The sequence below is a fragment of the Equus caballus genome, chromosome 12, assembly GCF_041296265.1.
Source record: "Equus caballus isolate H_3958 breed thoroughbred chromosome 12, TB-T2T, whole genome shotgun sequence".
Taxonomy (NCBI): Eukaryota; Metazoa; Chordata; class Mammalia; order Perissodactyla; family Equidae; genus Equus; species Equus caballus.
Genome location: NC_091695.1, coordinates 8461604 through 8481436, shown reverse-complemented (window position 1 = coordinate 8481436; position 19833 = coordinate 8461604). Strand labels below are relative to the sequence as shown.

General features: G+C 41.5%; 1 long non-coding RNA gene across 4 annotated transcripts in view; it reads left to right on the top strand.

The window, feature by feature from the left end:
* The first annotated feature begins 1470 nt into the window (after window positions 1–1470).
* LOC138916569 (uncharacterized) overlaps window positions 1471–19833 on the top strand; it is a 106040-nt gene continuing 87677 nt past the window's right edge. For 3 of the 4 annotated variants that reach the window (XR_011423845.1, XR_011423844.1, XR_011423846.1), the window contains exon 1: window positions 1471–1639. This is a non-coding gene — a long non-coding RNA (uncharacterized lncRNA). Of the gene's footprint in view, window positions 1640–8558; window positions 8665–19833 lie in introns of those variants that run through there. The other variant, XR_011423843.1, reaches the window with a different exon arrangement.

Genomic DNA, 19833 nt, shown 5'->3' with positions numbered 1-19833 from the left:
TTTACAAGGATGCCTTGGGAATACTTCATTAATTAAGCTCCCAAACAAACCCTCCTTCCTAGTAGCACAGTCCTTCATTGGAATTAGATTATTTTGAAATCACTGCTTGGTGGCAACCTGTGGCATATATCTGAGTTACTTAACAAATCACGGGGGTCTTATAAAATTGCCTGGGAAAGCCCTTACAAATGAAAATATCTACTAATGAACTTATCGCTTGCATCAGTTCCCAGTCAGACATCCTTCCCTGATCACTCTAGCCTCTATCCCTTTGTATCACCCAGTGCCTTTGCGGGTGGGTGTCAGGCTCTTAATGATTTATGAAGCTGAACATCTGATAACTGCAAAGAAAATTCACTGTAAATCAATTGCAAAGTGAAACTGGAAATACCGCCAAAGATGCAGGATTTCACGAAGTCAATGGAATTGATGTCGGAAGGCTGTCTGAATCGCATGCACGCTGTTTGGCAAAACAGAACTGGGAAGAACCGTTAAAAATTGAAGCAGAAGACAAGGACGATGATGCCTGAGCTTCTTCAAGAGAGAATGATTAAAATATCAAATGCTTAAGAGAGCTCCTCAGGAAAACTGAGGAAGACTTTAAATATTTTTCAAAAATGACTCTCTTATTTGCTCTTGCCGTGAAAATTAAGTACGAAATCAAGAATGCCCTATTGTGCAATCATACAATTGTGTGGAAAAATTACTGCTGAGAAATCAATACATGATTTATTCTTTGTTCTAGAATAATAATGACCTAAATTTGATTAAATATAAGCAAAAAGAAATAAATTTTTATAACTTTTCATTTCAATTTCAATACAGGGCCCCCAATAGACCTGTTTTTCACTATTTATTGTGAGTTTGCTCTCCTTTAAAGTAGGTTCATTTCCCGGAGATCAAGGTCAATTACCCTTGGAGATCAGGGAACCTGCCCACAGGCAGCTTACGGTCTCGTTGGCTGGGCTTTCCTAACACACTGGGGATGGGATGTGATGAATGAGGGAATTCCCTTTGCCAGGTTGTAACTACAGTGTAACTGGGGAAGGAGGGGATGGGAAAGGAATGAAGAAGTGTCTTCCACTTGCAGTCAAGGTCTGCAGAATCTTTAGCCTGGTCCTGGCTTTGTTTTCTTTGGTTTCAAAGATGCCTCTTTCCTACAAAAACCTTTCCGCCTGCTGCTGTCAGTGACTGTTGACAAGGCTCTTTTGTCGGCTTTCTGAGGGAGCTCGTGAATAGCACGCAGGGAATTCAGCAAAACACCGGGGCTCTAACTGCTCCTGAATGAGACAGAATTAGAAAATGACTTCAAATTGAAAACTTAATTTTCAATTAGTGTACATTCAGGCAGGAGTGGGAGGGACTCGGGGATGACAGCCTGTTTGCTTAACACGCTTTTTAGAAGACATGCTTGCAAGCTATTAGTTAGCTTCCTTCTTCCCTCCCCGTCCCCACCACCCTAACCGCTCCTCACACTGTAATTTGGCAGCGGCTGCTTGCAGGCCTGCTGTGCGCTTGGTCCCTGACTGACTCAGATGCAGATGGCAGCAGAGGCAGCCACAGGAAGTGGGATGCAGCCTGTCACCTCTGAGACTGGCTTGTGCTTGTCAACCTCGCTGTGGACCCTGTGAGGCTACAGGTGAGCTTGTCACCTCTAAAGGTGCATGCCCTTCTGATGGCTTTAAAAAACACATTAAAAGAAATGTTTTCTTTCTCTCCAATGTATTTGATCCTAGCATGAGGCTCGCCATTGGTCAAACATAGTCAGTGTGGCTTTGAAACGTGGGATTTGTGATGAGAGGGTGGGGTTGGAATGGGGGCAGGGTGACTACCACAGGAGCGGTATGAAGTAGAGTGTAGGAGGTGGCAGAGGGATTAGGGACGAGAATGACTTTATCTGTCCTCTGTGCCGTCCTTCCAGTCTTGACATAGTTCTGATCCTCTTCTCCTTTTCCCCTTTTCCTGAACAGAACTACTTTACCAGGCTCAGATTGTTCTGGCAACCACAGTCAGCTTCCCTTGGTTAGTCCTGTTTTCTCCCAACCCTTTGCTACCTGTGCTGTGTTAACTGTGGGGTCAGGCTCCAGAGTGTTTCCTCAGTTACCACATTAGCGCTTAACATGGTGTGTTTACAAGCACCGTAACTGGAAATCATTAATTCAGTCAGCAGAGCAATAACTTCATTAGGAACTTCCTCCTGTCATTAGCAGGCTAGAGAAAGTGTGCCACAGTGATTAAACATACCATCTCAGACGTGGCAGGCAAGGCTGCTATCTGCTTGGCAGGCATTTTTCATCCCTTTCATCTTCCTTCCAACTCTTCTCAGATGCAGCAAAGCTGGCTGTAAATGTTGGAAGCGAGTGTTTCGTTTTTATAACAGACATGGCCGCGGGCTCCGCAGATCTGTCACTAGGGTTTTCCTGACTTCTTCCTCGACCTTGGCTCATGTCCCAGCCCCCAGCTCCTGGTGACATCTGCTCCCACCAGGTTGGCCTGAACAACTTCCAAGTATATTTATTTAGGTTGTCTCTCTTGGTGAGTCCGACCCTAGGCTAATTTCTGCAGCCCTTTCTCAAGGGAACCAGCATCTTCAGCTGCCACTGGTGCAATCCTTCCCAAGGTTAAACTCCTCTCCAGAGAAGTGATCACCGCACACTGTTTCTTTATTAGTCTTGTGGTGCCAACTAGCCACTCTTGTTAATCCTCTTTCTCTGCCATCCAAGCTGTAGCCTTCCAGGCAGTTTCCAAGAAGTGCTGGATTTAATTGAAAAAAGGAAGAGAGTGAGAAACTGAGTGGCTGACACTAGATTCCAGACTACAAAAGGAGAATGGGAAGGAGGAGTTTTGAGAAACAACATCTGCTAGACAAATACCAGTGAATCCTGATAGCCCAGAAGCAGTTGACTTACAGAAATGAAACTGAAAACTAGGATTTGCAGGTTTGGAGGGGTCTTAGAAGTCTTGTAATCTAATTCTTTTATTTTATAAATGAGAAAACTGACTTAAAGAGGCTAAAAGGTCTGCCCAAGTAACTAACTAGGGAATGGTAGAGAAAGGTCTCCAGCCCAAGCCCTGACATTTCCTGTTTCTTGCTTTAGTCGCTACACCACACAGCCTGGAAAAAGCCTTTTTCTTTTGTGAAAGCAATTTAGAAGGTTTTTGGGGAAGGTGTCAAAGGCTCTCCTACTTACAATTTTTATTTTAAAGATTTTACTTTTTCTTTTTCTTCCCAAAGCCCCTGGGTACACAGTTGTATATTCTTAGTTGTGGCATGTGAGATGCCGCCTCAGCGTGCCTTAATGAGCGGTGCCATGTCTGTGCCCAGGATCCAAACCAATGAAACCCTGGGCCGCCAAAGCGGAGCGCGCAAACTTAACCACTTGGCCATGGGGCTGGCCCCGACCTACTTACAATTTTTAAAGATGCCAATATGCTTCTTCCTAGGATTTAAGGGCATACCATCTGAGCTCTTTTGATTGCAAGAGACAGAAATACAACTTGTAAGAAAGGAGAATTTGTTAGCCCATGGAATTTATTAGCCCAAGGGAGGTTGGCTAACCAAATCATAGAAATCTGGGATGCAGGAAAAACTAGAATAAGGACTGGAACATCACTCACCCTTTCTTTGTGTTCCACTGTCACCTGCATTCTTTCTCACTGGGCACTGCTTCTTTTTCTTTTTTTTCACATGGAGGAGAACTGTTGTTTTCCGTAGCTCCTACCAGTCGAGATGACTTAATCATGAAATCTATGGCCTCAATCCTTGGAAAATAACCTCATTGGTTGGGGGTGATGGGAGGAGTCAGGTGGGCTGCCCTGAGCCAATCAATTGTAGCCAAGTGGATGGGATATTGTCATTGGCCCTGCTTTGAGTCTGGGGCCTAATCCAGGGCCCATCATTAGTGGTCACGGGGTTAGGATTTGTAAGAATGTGGCTACTCCTATATAAACCTCATGGTTAGAGTTTACATGTGGGGAGGGTACTCAGGGAATGTATTTCCTCCAGAAAGCAGGTGCTGGGTAGACAAAATGCTAGCAATCCCTCTGTAAGGGGCACCCCGGTCTCCTCTCAAATAATGAATTCTAGTTCACCTTGTTGCTTACCTCTATGGAGATTCTGAGATGACTCTTAATTTAAGAGGGAAATTTCCGGTTTTTCAGTATTTCCAACCACCTTTCCAAATATAAAGCAATAGGATTTGGCAAAAATATAAGGCCAAAAAAAAAAAAAAAAAGCTAGTTGAAAGCATCTCATTGGACTTGCCAAATTAGAAAATGAGAAGCATAAATTTATATGCTGCTACAGTTTAACGAACCTGACCCTTGAATTTAAAAATAACAGTATATTCTTTACTGATGGGTTTCTTCATCATTTGTGGCCATATCCCCCAGCTCTGGTCACGAGCCCTTCCATTAGTCTATCCTAGAGTAGCCGGAGGTTGCAAAGTGATGTCAACACCTTTATATCAATGGTGGGATTTTGGAAACTCTTGCTCATTCTTTTTTCTTTTCATAATGACTCCTAGAGTATAGCATTTATCATAAAGTGAATATGAGTTATTATTGCTATGAGACTATAAACCTTCCATTTCATCCGAATTTGCATTTCTAGCTTTCTTGATGCAAGGGGATGTTCTTCTGGCTCTAGTGGTTATTTTATCCCTTTCATGGGTGGAAGGCACGGTTAGAACAGCAGTCAGTAGAACAGTAATCACAGTAACGTCAACACTTATTGACTGCTTGCAATATACCGGTCATTCTTAGCTTTATATGGTTTAACTTACTTGATCCTAGTAACCACCCCCAGAAGTTTAGTACAGTTATTATTCCTCCTTTGTAGATGGAGATAGTAACATAGATAGGTTAAGTTACTTGCCCAAGGTCACGTAGCTAGAAAGTGGCAGAGTTGGAATTTGAACCGGGGCCATCAGGATTTGTGTTGTGTGCATTAAACCGTCATGTTATTCCACCTCTTAAGGGCCAGACACTATTATGGGTCTTAAGGAGTTTTGGAAAAACCCATTCTACTTCCTCAAATACTTTAACTGTTGAATAATGATCTTTATTGATTTAATTCAAAGTGTCTGTTTTACCGTTAAAAATGGAAATAATACTGGGAAGAACATCCTGTTAATTTTGATTAGTTAGTTACCCTCACATTCAACTAGCCTTTCTTAAGCTCCTTCTATGTGCTCTGACTCATTTAATGAGTTGAGTTTTATGTGAGGTGGGTGTATAATCTCTGTCTTACAGCCAAAGAAACAAAGACTTAGCCAGGTTACGTGACTCGCCAAATTCCCACGAAAATAAAGGAGACAGGTCAGGATTTGAGCTTGGTCTGCCTCACTATGAGCCTAGTTCTCTCTGTAATACTTATAAATGAAATGAATATATCAGATTTTTGCTGGTTGGTAGAGCAGAGCAGTTTTTAACAGGGCAGAAGGTGGAAAGCATGTGACATTGTGTCCTTGTAGGGCTAAAAGTGGGATCTTGGAAGGGTCTGAGGGGATTGGCGTATGAAGATAAAGAAGAGCAGATGTGAGAGGCTCCACAAGAAAGTTCCAGTTCTTTCATTTTTCTTCCCAGAGAGAAGGGAAACATTTACTTAGCTAACGTTTTCAGAAGGCCCTGGCAATTAGAGTGTTAATATTCCATGCAGTCACAGTTATGCTGTAACTACCAATTATGGGAAAACTCATCATTTTGCTGTAATGTAATTACGTTAAATAGCACCAGTCATGTCAGTGCAAAGACTGGGGCAGCCTCTAATTATCCACTGCACCCAGACACCTCAGCTCGGATCAGGAATAATTGGTGTAATGCAGTTTTGCGTTTCAGAGTTGGCCCCAGTTTTCCTCAGGAAAGGTTCTTGCTTTCCCATCCTCCCTTGAGTGTGTGTGATTCAGCTGTGTTTGTGATCTGGAAGCAGATGAGACATTAACATCCCCAATCTTGGTGTGATTTAGTATTTCTCTTCTAGGCGGTGAGCCCTTTGAGGGCCAGAAGCGTCTTTATGCACCTCTTCTCTCACCAACACATGGGACAGAGAATGTGACTAGCTAACATCTACCGAGTGTCTCCTGTCCCACAGGCCAGGGACTCTGCCAGGTACTTGACATATGTTTCGGTATTAATCTTCATAACAACTCTATAAAGGAGATAGTAAGCTTCCTACCTAATAGAAGAGAAAGCTAAGGATCGGAGAGCTGAAGCAACTTGTCCAAAGCCATAGAACTAACAAGTAGTAGAGTCAGATTCGTCCTTTTTCCAAAGCCTCTGCTCTTTCTACTTCTTCCCACTGCTTCCCAGTAGGTGACTAGTAAGTGTTTATTGAATGAAGACGGAGGAGGCTACGTATATTTACATGTGAGGATGATCTTTACTTTCTGGTCTGTTTCATCAACTTTAGAATTAGATCTTTAGCTTGGTTCATTTCTAAAAACTCTTCTTTCCTTCCCACAAGACAATCCAAATCCCATTCTTTTTAGCATTTGGAGAGTGCCTCCCAGTGATTAGTGTGTGTGTGTGTGTGTGTGTGTGTGTGTGTGTGTGATGTACACATTAAAAAAAAGTCAATCAATTGTGGGAACCCTTGTGCACTGTTGGTGGGAATCTAAATTGGTACATCCACTATGGGAAAAAGTATGGAGATTCTTCAAGAAATTAAAAATAGAACTACCGTATGATCCAGCAATTCCACTTCTGAGTATTTACCCAAAGAAAATGAAAACAAAAATTTGAAAAGATATATCCAACCCCAGGTTCATTGTAGCATTATTTACAATAGTCAAGATATGGAAACAACCTAAATGTCCATCTACAGATGAGTGGATAAAGAAATTGTGAGATATATATATATATATATATATATATATATATATATATATATGTACAATGGAATATCATTCAGCCATAAAAAAGAATGAAATCTTACCCTTTGTGATATGGCAAGATGGACCTCGAGGACATTATACTAAGTGAAATAAGTCAGATGGAGAAAGATGATAAGCACCATATGATCTTTCTCATGTGTGGAATCTAAAAAAAAAAGCTCATAGATACAGAGAACAGATTGGTGGTTGCAAGAGGCAGGGGGTGGAGAGTGGGAGAAATGGCTGAACAGTTTTCTTTTAGTTTGAATAAGTTGAATAAGATCTTTTTCAAAATGTCAATCAATTGTGAAGTTGGTCTGAAGGCACATCCTTGGGGAAGACCCAGAGCTTACTTTTCTTTGTCTTTGGTGTTTGGATTTGGCAGTGATCCGATTTGAAGACTGGGGGAGCACGGCAGATGGCGTGATTTATTTTCACATATAAAATGCTTTTCCTGAGTGATGTGGAGGCCCTGGTGGGTTTTTAAGTTACAATAGCTGTGATTATTTGCTGTATTTTATAGACATACGGTGTTTTGGTCATCCCTGAATGATTTCGTCTCACCCTAAAAGCAGCAGGGGCAGGAATAGGCACCCCATTTAAGAGATGGGGAAACGGGAATGGGGAGATGATTAACAAAGGGATTTTCCTCTGGAGGGCTCAGCACAGGTCGCTGCATTGTGCACTGGGGCCCTGAGAGTCCAGCATGGTGGGATTTACTTCATCCTCAACAGAAACAGATGTTATTACAGTGGAGGTCAGCCGCTGACGTGTACCAGCTGCGGGATTCGGAGCTCCCTGCTGACGGATGGGCTTCACCTTTCCAGGTGAATTTTCTTTGTTTTATTAAATCTCCTTGGAGAGGCTTTTATTGGTCTCCGTGGAGTCAGAGAAATTAGACTTTCCCTTTTGGAACTTACGATAGTAAGTCAACCTGCAACCGGGCTTCTTAGTTAATATCTAGAAGACAGAGCTGTTACTTTGGAAAAACCCTCAAGCTGTTTGACGGAGAGGGCAAATCAGGATGCTGTGAGGAGCCGACTCTCCCAGGAGAAGCTGAGGAGGACGGGGCTGAGCTGGAACCCAGAGGAGAGAGCATTCCAGGAAAACCTAGTGTTAAAACAACCCCAATGGGAATGCTCCCCGGAACTGCTGTGGACCCTAGGATAAGCAAATATCTAGGTAAATGGTGTGAGATTTTCAGAGTTAACAAAATTTCCTCTATATTTTGATCTTAATTCAAATATTTTAATCTCCTTTTTATCCTAAAAGTAATCAATGCTTATGATAAAATTCAGTCACAGGGTATGTAAAGTAAAAGTAAAAGACGCCGTCCCTACCCATTTCCCCACATCACACCCTTTAGGAACAACAGCTGTAAATAGTTTCCTCTGTTATCCATCCAAGATCATTTTAAATAAAAACAAGCATATATTTATGTGTGTATAAATCATACTTTTCATATAGTTCCACAGCCTTTTTTTTTTTTTACTTCACACTATATCCTGGGCATTGTTCTGTATCATTAACTATAGATTTACGTTGTTCATTTTAAAATTATTTCAAGTTATTACAGTGCATAAATGTACCATGATTTACTTTCATTCCTTAGTGATGGACTTTTAGGTGGTGGTGAGCGTTATGTTTTTTTGTTATCATTTTTTTACATTGTTGTTGTCATTGCAATCAAGGTGACCCTGCAGCCTTTTTGTACCAGTCCATTTCAGAAATCTGAAGACCAGAGCTGGAAGGATCTTTGGAGGTCAGCAAGGTCAAGTTCCTTTATTTGCAGGTGAGAAAACAGATCAAACATAGAAGAAAAGTGACTTTCTCAAGATTATACATTCTATTATGGTTTAGCCTGACACTTGACTCCAGAACCTTCTATGTCCTGGCATTTAAATATAAGTGACAGAGAAAGACAAATACTGTATGACCTCTCTTCTATGTGGAGTCTAAAAAACAAAAAGCAAAAAACCAAGCCCATAGATGCAGAGAACAGATTGGTGGGTGCCAGAGGTGGGAGAGAGGGGATGGGAGAAAGGGCTGAATGGGGTTAAAAGGTAAAAAATAAAAATAAATTAAATATAAGTGACTATTGAATACTCCTTGAAATAAGTAGTCTATGGGCTGGGTTTGTTCTTCCATTAGACTGTTTTCTGTTGGGGCTGCTGCATACGGATGTGCATTTTGTGCACTGTACAAAATCACCCAGACTAAGAGGTGGGCAAGGGCTGAAATCTAGAGTGGACTCTACTTGCTAAACCATGAGCTAAGCCTTGGGGCTGCAACTAAGCAATTTTCCCAGAGTCACACCTTTCTCAATATTTCCCAAAGGCACCATACGGGCCAGCGGAAGTCCTCATTTCTGGGATAAATCTATTTGACTCTAGAACGACAATGCAGTTTATTGCACCTTATTCAATGATGCAATATCATTCATTTTAGTGGAAATAGAGTTCCAGTGTTGTTCACACACTCTCATCTGGTCTTCCTTATGATTGACAGTTTCATTTGATAGACACTATGTGGAATTAGGGCTTCAGCATATGGTCATGGGTAGGTTAAATCTAACAGTCGAGTGTGACTGAGAGAGGTCTCTCATGGGCAGAAGGTGTTCTTTATTTCTTTGTGGTTTGGTACTTAGCTCTCTGGATCTTATGATGTTCCTGTCTTGGGAAGCAACTTGTCTTGGTTAGGATGAGCCTCGTTTTCAGGAAGGTTTCAGCTTGGAGCTGCACACTCCCCACCACCTGTTTCGCCTCAGGTCCCCACTCTGCCCCTGAGCCACTACCCTACAAGGTCCTGTCACATGACAACTGTTCAGCTGAAGACTCAAGAGCTCTTGAAAAGTTATTCTACTTTTTGGATGCTGACCCCTATTTTTGGTATAAGGATTTTTTTTTAAACCTCAAAACACATTGAAGAATGCTATAAGGAGTGATAGTCCAGCGTTACATTTGCAGGCAAAGATATGCTACTTTATTAGACTAACAGCTTCTGGTCAGAGAACATATGGGGCCATTGACTTGCGTGCCATGTCTGGATGACCCAAAATATTTAGCTTTGCACAATAGGCCAGTTAGAGGGAGAAGGAGTCACAGCGAAAGGACTTTTCAGTGTGTTAGGTAAGAGCATTATTTCCTATGTTTAGAAGTCTTTTTGTGCTTGGATTTCATTTTACCCCGAATGTATTCTCCTGTGCTATAACTTTATTTTGAGTGCACCTTGATGAAGCAAATGGTGCGGAAAGCTGAATGTACCTTTCCCAGAATGGGCTTTGCTCACCTCCCTCTGCCCATCACCACCTGCTCTTCATCCCATATGGCGTGTAATAAACCTCAATTGTACCATATTTCATGGGATGACTGTAATTAAGTTCAAATTATTGTTTATTACCTATAAAAACTTGATTTTACTGTTCATTTGATATTTATTCCGTCTGTGTAAATTGTTTAGATATCATTGGTCAGGGTGAAATACACTCTAATATTTTCCATTAAAGTGACCAAAAATATTGTTTCATTTAGTGGCTTTTCAAGTAGTGGCAGGATTTTCAGGAGTGAGTTAGAATCATTAAGCCAAGGATCATGGCCTGTTGATGTCAGGGACAATGGCTTTTCATTTTTATGTTGATGGCACTGCATGCTAGCACGTAGTAGGCCTTCCGTAAAAGTTTGTAGAATGAATAAATAAATCCTCTTTACAAAACTGTAGGGAAGATAGTTTCAAATAGACATTGCAGGGGTTGCGTAGCAAAGTCTCTCATTTTCAAAATGGATTTGACTTTGGGCATTTCCTTATTTGAATTGATTAGAAGCAATGCAACGATCTTCTTAAAAAATGGAGGTTAAAATTCTCATATTTGCCTTGTACTAGAATGATTTAATGTTGCTCTATGGCTTGCTCAGGATTCTTGGGAAAGGATAAACATTGGGTGCCAAGATGGGTTACTCCATGAGGCAGGGAAAAGAGGAAAATATTGGAGTGACTGTAGAGAAAGGGGAGGGGTGGGGCAGGAGACACTGAGAATGGCCATCAGGAGCTGCTGATCAAGGTTGCAGGGAGAAACCATCATAGAAAATCAGAAAGCTGTGGAGCACGAGAAGAGGAGCAAAGGCATGGAGCAGGGTTGGTGTGGGCCCAGCGGTTCTGTGAGATTTCCAGGGAGAAGGGGGTGGAGGAGGCCAGAAAGCATTAACTCGTGGAAATGTTAGGGGGCCAGTGAAACGTGGCTGGGCCTGGGCTTTGCTTTTCCAGTGAGAAAGAGCAGTGGAGAGAGAGGAAAATGAGACACAGAGAGAAGAGACACAAAGAGGACAGAGAGAAAGACAGATAGGAGATACACAGACCAAGAGAGAGAAAAAGAGAGGTAGAGACAGAAGGGGCGGCGGGGGAGGGAGAGAGCAAGAAGGAGAGGAGGAGGGGGGGAAAGGAGAAGAAGGTGGGTGAGGGAGACAGAGATGGAGAATAAAAGAATGACAGGAAAAGAAACAGATAACAGAGACTGAGACAGAGAGAGAGAGAGTCAGAGTACTTCACTGTTCTGATGAGAGAAGGATGCGACGGAACCAGGAAGTGAAGCCTATCAAGAACTTGACTGGAGAGTGGGAGCCCCGCCCAAATGTGGTCTCCTAAAGAGGAGTGTGCCGTTGTCCCCTGGCTGCCTGTTGGCCCTCAGACCTCCACACACTGCGGTTACATGCTCTCATTCTCCAACTGACTGACTGCATAGACCTCAGGTGAAAGAGACACAAGCCAAAGAGAGGCGCTCGAAAGAGGTAAAGATGAGAGAAGCCAGGCGACTGGGGCCTTGGTCATAAGAGGGAAACATGTGAGCCAGCAAACCTTTGTTCTTTCGATGGAGGTGGCAGGACGGCCACTGCTTTGAAAATACCCCCAGAGCCCTGTGCGACTTTGCCTTGGGTCTTCTTTTTCTTTCTTTCTTTCTTTTTTTAAAATCAAAACCTATTATTAAGGCAGACAGAGAAGTTCCTTCTTTCTGGGGTAGGTCAGGATGGCGATCTTCCTGTTAGATTTTGGGAGTTCAGGTTCTTTCTTCTGCTTCAGCTACGACACTGGCTGCCCTCTTTGTCACTCAATAAAATGACAAATCAGAAACAAACAGGGAAAAAACAGGGGAAATCCAGTGTTTTACTTCACTAAAATGTGGCAAGACCCAATGGGATGGGAGACCCTGATACTCCCAGGTTCGGTGAGGGGGCAAAATATCCTGGCTCAACTGTGCTGCTGGTGACTCCACGAGACCAGCCTGCAGCTTCTTCTATCCTAGCAGAAGACAGAGCTGTCCCGGGTCTGGGGACAGCAGCACCAACCCACCCTCCACATGGCTATGAAGAAATGTATTTTCTATCTCCCCACTTCTCATATCAGAGGAAGAACAGTGGATGTTTGTAGGAATAAGCCATTTGTAGTTTTGTGAAAGTGAGCACCTCAGGTTTGAAAGCTTATGTCATTTAGGTGTATTCCTGAAAGTGGGTACAAACTGTTATGTCTAATCTTTTGAGGCTAATATACCCCAAAGACAACCAAGCGTGGGTAAACAGAAAATAAATATTTATATTTTTGGTGTGAAAGTGGTGAAGGCTAATTTGTTTTCCATGGGCCAGAAATCAGCTGAAGAAAGAGACCTTGTGGCCATTCACATTTTTTTTTTTTAAGGTGAGGAAGATTGGCTCTGAGCTAACATCTGTGCTAATCTTCCTCTGTTTCATATGTGGGACTCTGTCACAACATGGCTTGATGAGTGCTATGTAGGTCTGTGCCCAGGATTCGAGCCCACGAACCTTGGGCCGCCGAAGCGGAGTGCGTGAACTTAACCACTATGCCACCAGGCGAGCCCTCCCATTCACATTTTTGTATCTTCAATTTCTATTATCAATTAAAAGACAGTCAACTCGTATCCTGAATAGAAGTGCAATTAGATCCAATAATGAAATCATCAAGTACTACTGAGGTGGAACTTGGCAGTAATTAGTTTTTTGATACATAAATACAATTTCCAAATGCAATTTGTCCCTAAGCTCAGGCTGCTGATTCAATTCATCCTGTTTGCTATTACAAGGAAGTGTGCAGTGAGGTGTACTCCAATTTCTCAGGGCTGTGTCTCTCCACGGAGAATGAAGCGACTTGGCTAACATCCGAAATTACTAGTGAGACATGGAGAGGAGGTGTTGTGTGGCTGTCCTGGGGACTGGGAGTAGGGCATTTTCCCCCAGGATCTCAGTGACATGTGAACTACTCTATTAGGAGGCCAGCTGATCCTCTCTGCCTCTCCTTTTTCTGTGTCAGTCTATCTGTCTTCTCTTTCTTTCTCTCCCTGACACTGCCCCTTCATACATTTACTGATGTGTTCATTCATTCAATATTTATTGAGGGTCTACTCTATGTGTTAGGTGCTAGGATATAGCAGTAAAGAAAGCAGACGTGGTTCCTGTCCTTAAGGGACTGCTCATCTGGTATTCAACGTTAAAGAAATACTTGTTCAGTTATAATTGTTGTAGTGTTATAAAGGCTCCTCTGAGAATGTAAAACGAGGTCTCCATTCTCTTCTGAGGGATCAAGGACGATTTCCACGAGGAACTGGTATTGCGGCTTTGATCTGAAATATGAACAGGACTCAGAGAATTTAGAGAAAACCGTCCAGATGGAGAGAAGCCCAGAAGGAAATTTAGTGCAATAGAGAGAAAGGGAAGATGCCCATGAGGCAGGAGCAAAGAAAGGAAAGAAGCGAGGGGGCAGGTGGATGAGAGGAGGGTGTATGATAGCAAAGGGCAGATCATTCAGGTCCTTGTAGCCCTTGTTCAAGGTTTTAGATTAGGAGTTCTTTGAAGATTTTAAAAATAGAGGAGTAATATGATCCTACTCTTTAGTTGTCAGACTTCTCTAAAGTTCAATAATGATGTACCTCTTAATTTGGAAGCTCTGTTTGATGGCTCTTCAAGTCAGTTTCCACCACCCCTCAACATTTTCAGAGATTCCAGCTGGAAGGGAAGCATAGTGAGTGGCAGACTCTCCATCAGTGACTTGGCATGTCAGAATTTCGATGCTTCCATGTTATGCAGCCCTAGCAATCATAATCAAAAGTACTTCAGGCAGAGGTTAGAGATTCACAATGTGGATTCATCAGATGAGAAAAATACCAGGTTTTATATCAATGAATGTATTTACAAGGTGTTGCCAGAAAGTTATATTTCCCCCCTCGTTGCCTTCCTAAGCCAAATCCACCTATAAAGTGCTCAGATCATTGCTTTATTTTCTCCTTTTAAGCCTTGGGCCATGGGGGGGCCTTAGGACTGACTTTGTGTTCTTTCTACAATATACTGGAGTGGAGTGTCTGTTGACCCAGTTTTCTAAATGAATGGAGACTACCTTCAGTTGCCCCACTGTGTTAGCTGGTTAGGAGATGGCAAGCTGCTGTAACAAAGAGAGCCAACAACAGAGAAGTTCAAAGAACGAAAAAGTCTATTTCTCTTTTACATAACATTCCCAGTGTGAACAATTCAGGTCAAGGAGAAAGCTCTGTTTGTCTTTATTGCCTGAGATCCCAAGTTCCTTGCAAGTCACTACTCCTAAATTCCCTGGGACATTGTTATCAGCTGCATAAATGATGCTAGATTGTTGCATCATCCAGATTCTAGCTTGTGAGAAGGGGAAATAGAGCCTCCCAGAAGACATTCCTAGATACCTTAAGGGTACACATCACTTCTGCTCACATTCCATTGGTGAAAACTGAGTCCACGATGAAAACTTACTCACCTGTGGTCACATCTAATTGAAAAAGAGACTGTGAAATGTAATCTACGTGACTGGCTTCAATGCTATTACCATGGAAGAAGGGAGAGTAGATTTTGATGGACAGCTAAGATTATCCTCCACGCCCAGTATGGTAGATTGATCACAAAATGGCCCCAATTCTTCACACCTCCCTGTGTCCATTCTCTTTGCAACATGAAATCGAAGCTTCTCCCAGCAAGAGATGGAGCTTGTTTTCCCATTCCCTGAATTTGGGCTGGGCTTGTGCTTTGCTTTCGTCGATAGAATATGGTAGAAGTGGCAGTGTGCCAGTCCAACTGTGGGCCTCCACAGAGCTATGTGCTCTCCCAGACCCCTATGTCCCACCAAGGCTGTCCTAGACAAGCCGGTTGACTCCCAAATATGTGTGAAAGCCAAGCCGAGATCCACAGAGCTGCCTAGGCGGCCCATAGCTGACTACGGATGCATCTGTTTGCCCAGTTGAGACCAAAGGAGCTACTCTGCTGTCCCTCAGACCCACGGGCAATAATAAATGCTCATTGTTTTAAGCCACTGGGTTTGGGTGGTTTGGCTTTAGCTGTTTCCTTACTGTCTTTACGTAGCCTCTGGGCTTGGTTAGAAAGGAAAGATAAAGGACATGATACCAATATAAAAGGATGCTAAACTGGGAGTTATCTTTGCTGAGGAAGATTCACTCTGAGCTAACATCTGTTGCCAATCCTCCTCTATTTTGTATATGGGCTGCTGCCACAGCGTGGCCACTGACAGACGAGTGGTGTAGGTCTGTGCCTGGGAACCGAACATGGGCTGCTAAAGCAGAGTCTGCCAGACTTAACACTAGGCCCCTGGGCCTGGCCCTAACGTGGGAGTTTTGATTGAAGAAATTAGATAAGATAGCCCTTAGTCACCAAAATAGGTTGTGTTCTAGACCCACCAATAAAAAGCTCAAAGTAGAGGTCCTAGAAATTATTTAGATGTTACCTAACTGAAGGCATAATCTTGAAGACATAATGTAAATACCTGCTTCTTCGTCAGGTCTGGTGCCAGAAACTTCAACTGGACCATTTGGAGAGCTTGATGTGTGTTCTCTGCAGCTGGAGGGACAGTGGGTTAGTGTCTGCTTCCGTCTTATCCAGGAAATCCAGGGTGCAAGAGGGAAATTTGGTGAGAGCTTTGATATTGCAGTTTGGAAGCCTGCTGAATTTTCTGATTGGCATTTAATCTGAAAGTTTTTTTTTTTCCTTAACATAAATCTCTCTCTCTTTTTTTTTTATTGAGGTCGTAATAGTTTATAACGTTGTGAAATTTTAGTTGTACATTATTTTTTGTCAGTCACCATATATATGTGCCCCTTCACCCCTTGTGCCCAGCCTGTAATCCGCTTCCCCTGGTAACCACTAAACCGTTCTCTTTGTCTGTCTGTTTATCTTCCACATATGAGTGAGATCATATGGTGTTTGTCTTTCTCTGTCTGGCTTATTTTGCTTAACATAACACCCTCAAGGTCTGTCCATGCTGTTGCAAATGGGACTATTTTGCCTTTTTTATGGCTCAGTAGTATTCCATTGTGTATACATACCACGTCTTCTTTATCCGATCATCAGTCAATGGGCACTTGGGTTGCTTTCAAGTCTTTGCTATTGTGAATAATGCTGCAAGGAACATAGGGGTGCATAAGGCACCTTGAATTGTTGTTTCAAGTTCTTTGGATAAATTCCCAGTAGTGGGATAGCTGGGTCATATGGTATTTGTATTTTTAGTTTTTTGAGAAATCTCCATACTGTTTTCCATAGTGGCTGCGCCAGTTTGCATTCCCACCAGCAGTGAATGAGGGATCCCTTTTCTCCACAGCCTCTCCAACATTTGTTGTTTTTTGTCTCAGTGATTATAGCCATTCTGGGATATAAGGTGATATCTCAGTGTAGTTTTGATTTGCATTTCCCTGATGCTTAGTGATGTTGAACATCTTTTCATGTGCCTGTTGGCCATCTGAATATCTTCTTTGAAAAAATGTCTGTTTATATCTTCTGCCAATTTTTTGATCAGGTTGTTTGTTTTGTTGTTGTTGAGTCGTATAAGTTCTTTACATATTTGGGAGATTAACACCTTGTCACATATATGATTTGCAAGTATTTTCTCCCAGGTGGTGGGTTGTCTTTTCGTTTTGTTCCTGGTTTCCTTTGCCTTGCAGAAGCTCTTTAGTCTGATGAAGTCCCACTTGTTTATTTTTCTTTTATTGATTTTGTACCCTGCAACTTTGCTGTATAGTTTGATTATTTCTAATAGTTTTCCAATGGAATCTTTAGGGTTTTCTGTATATAGAATCATGTCATCTGCAAACAGTGAGAGTTTCACTTCTTCATTGCTTATTTGGATTCCTTTTATTTCTTTTTCTTGCCTGCTTGCTCTGGCCAAAACCTCCAGTACGATGTTGCATAAGAGTGGCAAGAGTGGCACCCTTGCCTTGTTCCTATCCTCAGAGGGATGGCTTTCAGTTTCTCCCCATTGAGAATGACGTCACCTGTGGGTTTGTCATATGTGGCCTTTATTATGCTGAGGTATATCCATTTTATTGAAAATTTTTATCAAAATGGATGTTGAATCTTGTCAAATGCTTTCTCCGCATATATTGAGATGATCATGTGGATTTTATTCCTCATTTTGTTAATGTGATGTGTTACATTGATTGATTTCAGGATATTGAAGCATCCCTGCATCCCTCATATAAATCCCACTTGATTATGGTGTATGATCATTTTAATGTATTGCTGTATTTGGTTTGCCAATGATTCATTGAGGATTTTTGCATTTGTTTGTCAGTGATATTGGCCTGTAATTTTCTTTCTTTGTGTTGTCCTTGTCTTGCTTTGGGATCAGGGTGATTTTGGCCTCATAGAATGTGTTAGGAAGTATTCTGTCTTCCTCAATTTTTTGGATTAGCTTGAGAAGGATAGGTATTAAATCTTCTGTGGATGTTTGGTAGTATTCTCCAGAGAAGCATTCTGGTTCTTGATTTTTATTTTTTGAGAGGTTTTTGATTACTGTTTCAGTCTCTTTACTTGTGATTGGTCTATTCAGATTCTCTCTTTCTTCTCAGTTCAGTTTTTGGAGGTTGTATGAGTCTAAGAATTTATCCACTTCTTCTAGATTGTCCAATTTGTTGGCATATAGTTTTTCATAGTATTCTCTTGTAATCCTTTGTATTTCTGTGGTATCCATTGTAATTTCTCCTCTTTCATTCTTAATTTTATTTATCTGAGCTTTCTTTCTTCTTTTCTTAGTGGGTCTGGCTAAGGGTTTGCCAATTTTATCTTCTCAGAGAACTCGCTCTTTGTTTCATTGATCCTTTCTACTGTTTTTTGGGGGGGGAGGGGAGTTCAATTTCATTTATTTATGCTCTGATTTTTATTATTTCCCTTCTTCTGCTGACTTTGGGTTTTGTTTGCTCTTCTTTTTCTAATTCTGTCAGATGTAGTTTAATATTGCTTATTTGGGATTTTTATTGTTTGTTAAGGTGGGCCTGTATTGCTATGAATTTCCCACTTAGGACCACTTTCGCTGCATCCCATATAAGTTGGTATGGTATATTTTGATTTTCATTTGTCTCCATATATTTTTTGGTTTCTCCCTTAATTTATTCAATGATCCATTGGTTGTTTAGTAGTATGCTGTTTAGTCTCTACATATTTGTCACTTTCCCAGCTTTTTCTTGTAGTCGATTTCTAGTTTCACAGCATTATGATCTGAAAAATGCTTGATGTGATTTCAATCTTCTAAAATTTATTGGGGCTTGCATTGTTTCTCAACATATGGTCTATCCTTGAGAATGTTCCAGATGCACTTGAGAAGAATGTGTATTCTGCTATCTTGGGTGGAGTGTTCTATATATGTCTATTAACTCCACCTGGTCTAGTTTTTCATTTAGTTCCCTATTTCCTTGTTGACGTTCTGTTTGGATGATCTATCCATTGATGTAAGTGGGGTGATACGGTCCCCTACTATTATTGTATTGTTAATCTCTCCTTTTAGGTTTGTTAATAGTTTCTTTATGTACTTTGATGCTCCTGTGTTGGGTGCATAAATATTTATAAGTGATACGTCTTCTTGGTGGAGCATCCCTTTCATCATTCTTTACTGCCCCACTTTGTCTCTCTTTGCCTGTTTTATCTTGAAGCCTGCTTTGTCTGACGTATGTATGGCAACACCTGCTTTCTTTTGTTTGTCATTAGCTTGGAGTATCATCTTCCATCCCTTCACTCTGAGCCTGTGTTTGTCAGCTGAGACGTGTTTCCTGGAGGCAGCATATTGTTGGGTCTTGTTTTTGAATCCAACCTGCCACTCTGTGTCTTTTGATTGGAGAATTAAATCCACTTACATTTAGAGTCATTATTGACAGAGGAGGGCTTAATTCTGCCATTTTATCAATCATTTTCTGGTTCTCCTGCATTTCTCTTGTTTCTTGTCCCATGTATTTTGGACTACCAATTCAGTTTGTTAGTTCTTTATGATGGTTTTCTCAGTTTTTTCTTTATTTATGCTTTGTAACTCTGTTCTGATTATTTGTTTAGTGGTTACCATGAGGTTTGTATAAAAAGATCTCGTATCTGAGATAGTCCATTTTCTGATAGCCTCTTATTTCCTTAGACTAAGGTGATTCCATCCCTTTCCTCTTCCCCTTCTAAGTTATTATTGTCACAACTTATTCCATCATCTGTTTGGAATTTGTAGTTGAAATGATGAGACTATTCTTATTTTTGATGTTTTCTTTCCCTTTCTCTTTAATGTTAGAATTAAGTATTTGCTAATCTGTTCTGATAGAGGCCTGCAATTTTGATTTTGTCTACCTATTTATCTCCTTGCTCAAGGCTTTGCAATCTTTTTCTTTTTGTTTTCTGGTATGAGTGCCTTCTTGATCATTTCCTGTAAGTGGGGGTTGCGGCATCTAATGGCAATGAACTCCCTTAGCTTTTGTTTATCTGAAAAGTTTTTATTTCTCCATCATATCTGAAGGGTATTTTCACTGGATAGAGTATTCTTGGCTGAAGGTTTTTGTCTTAGAGAATTTTGAATACATCATTCTGCACTCGCCTAACCTGTAAGGTTTCTGCTGAGAAATCTGCTGAAAGCCTGATAGGGCTTTGTAAGTTATTTTCTTCTGCCTTGCTGCCCTTAATATTTTTTCTTT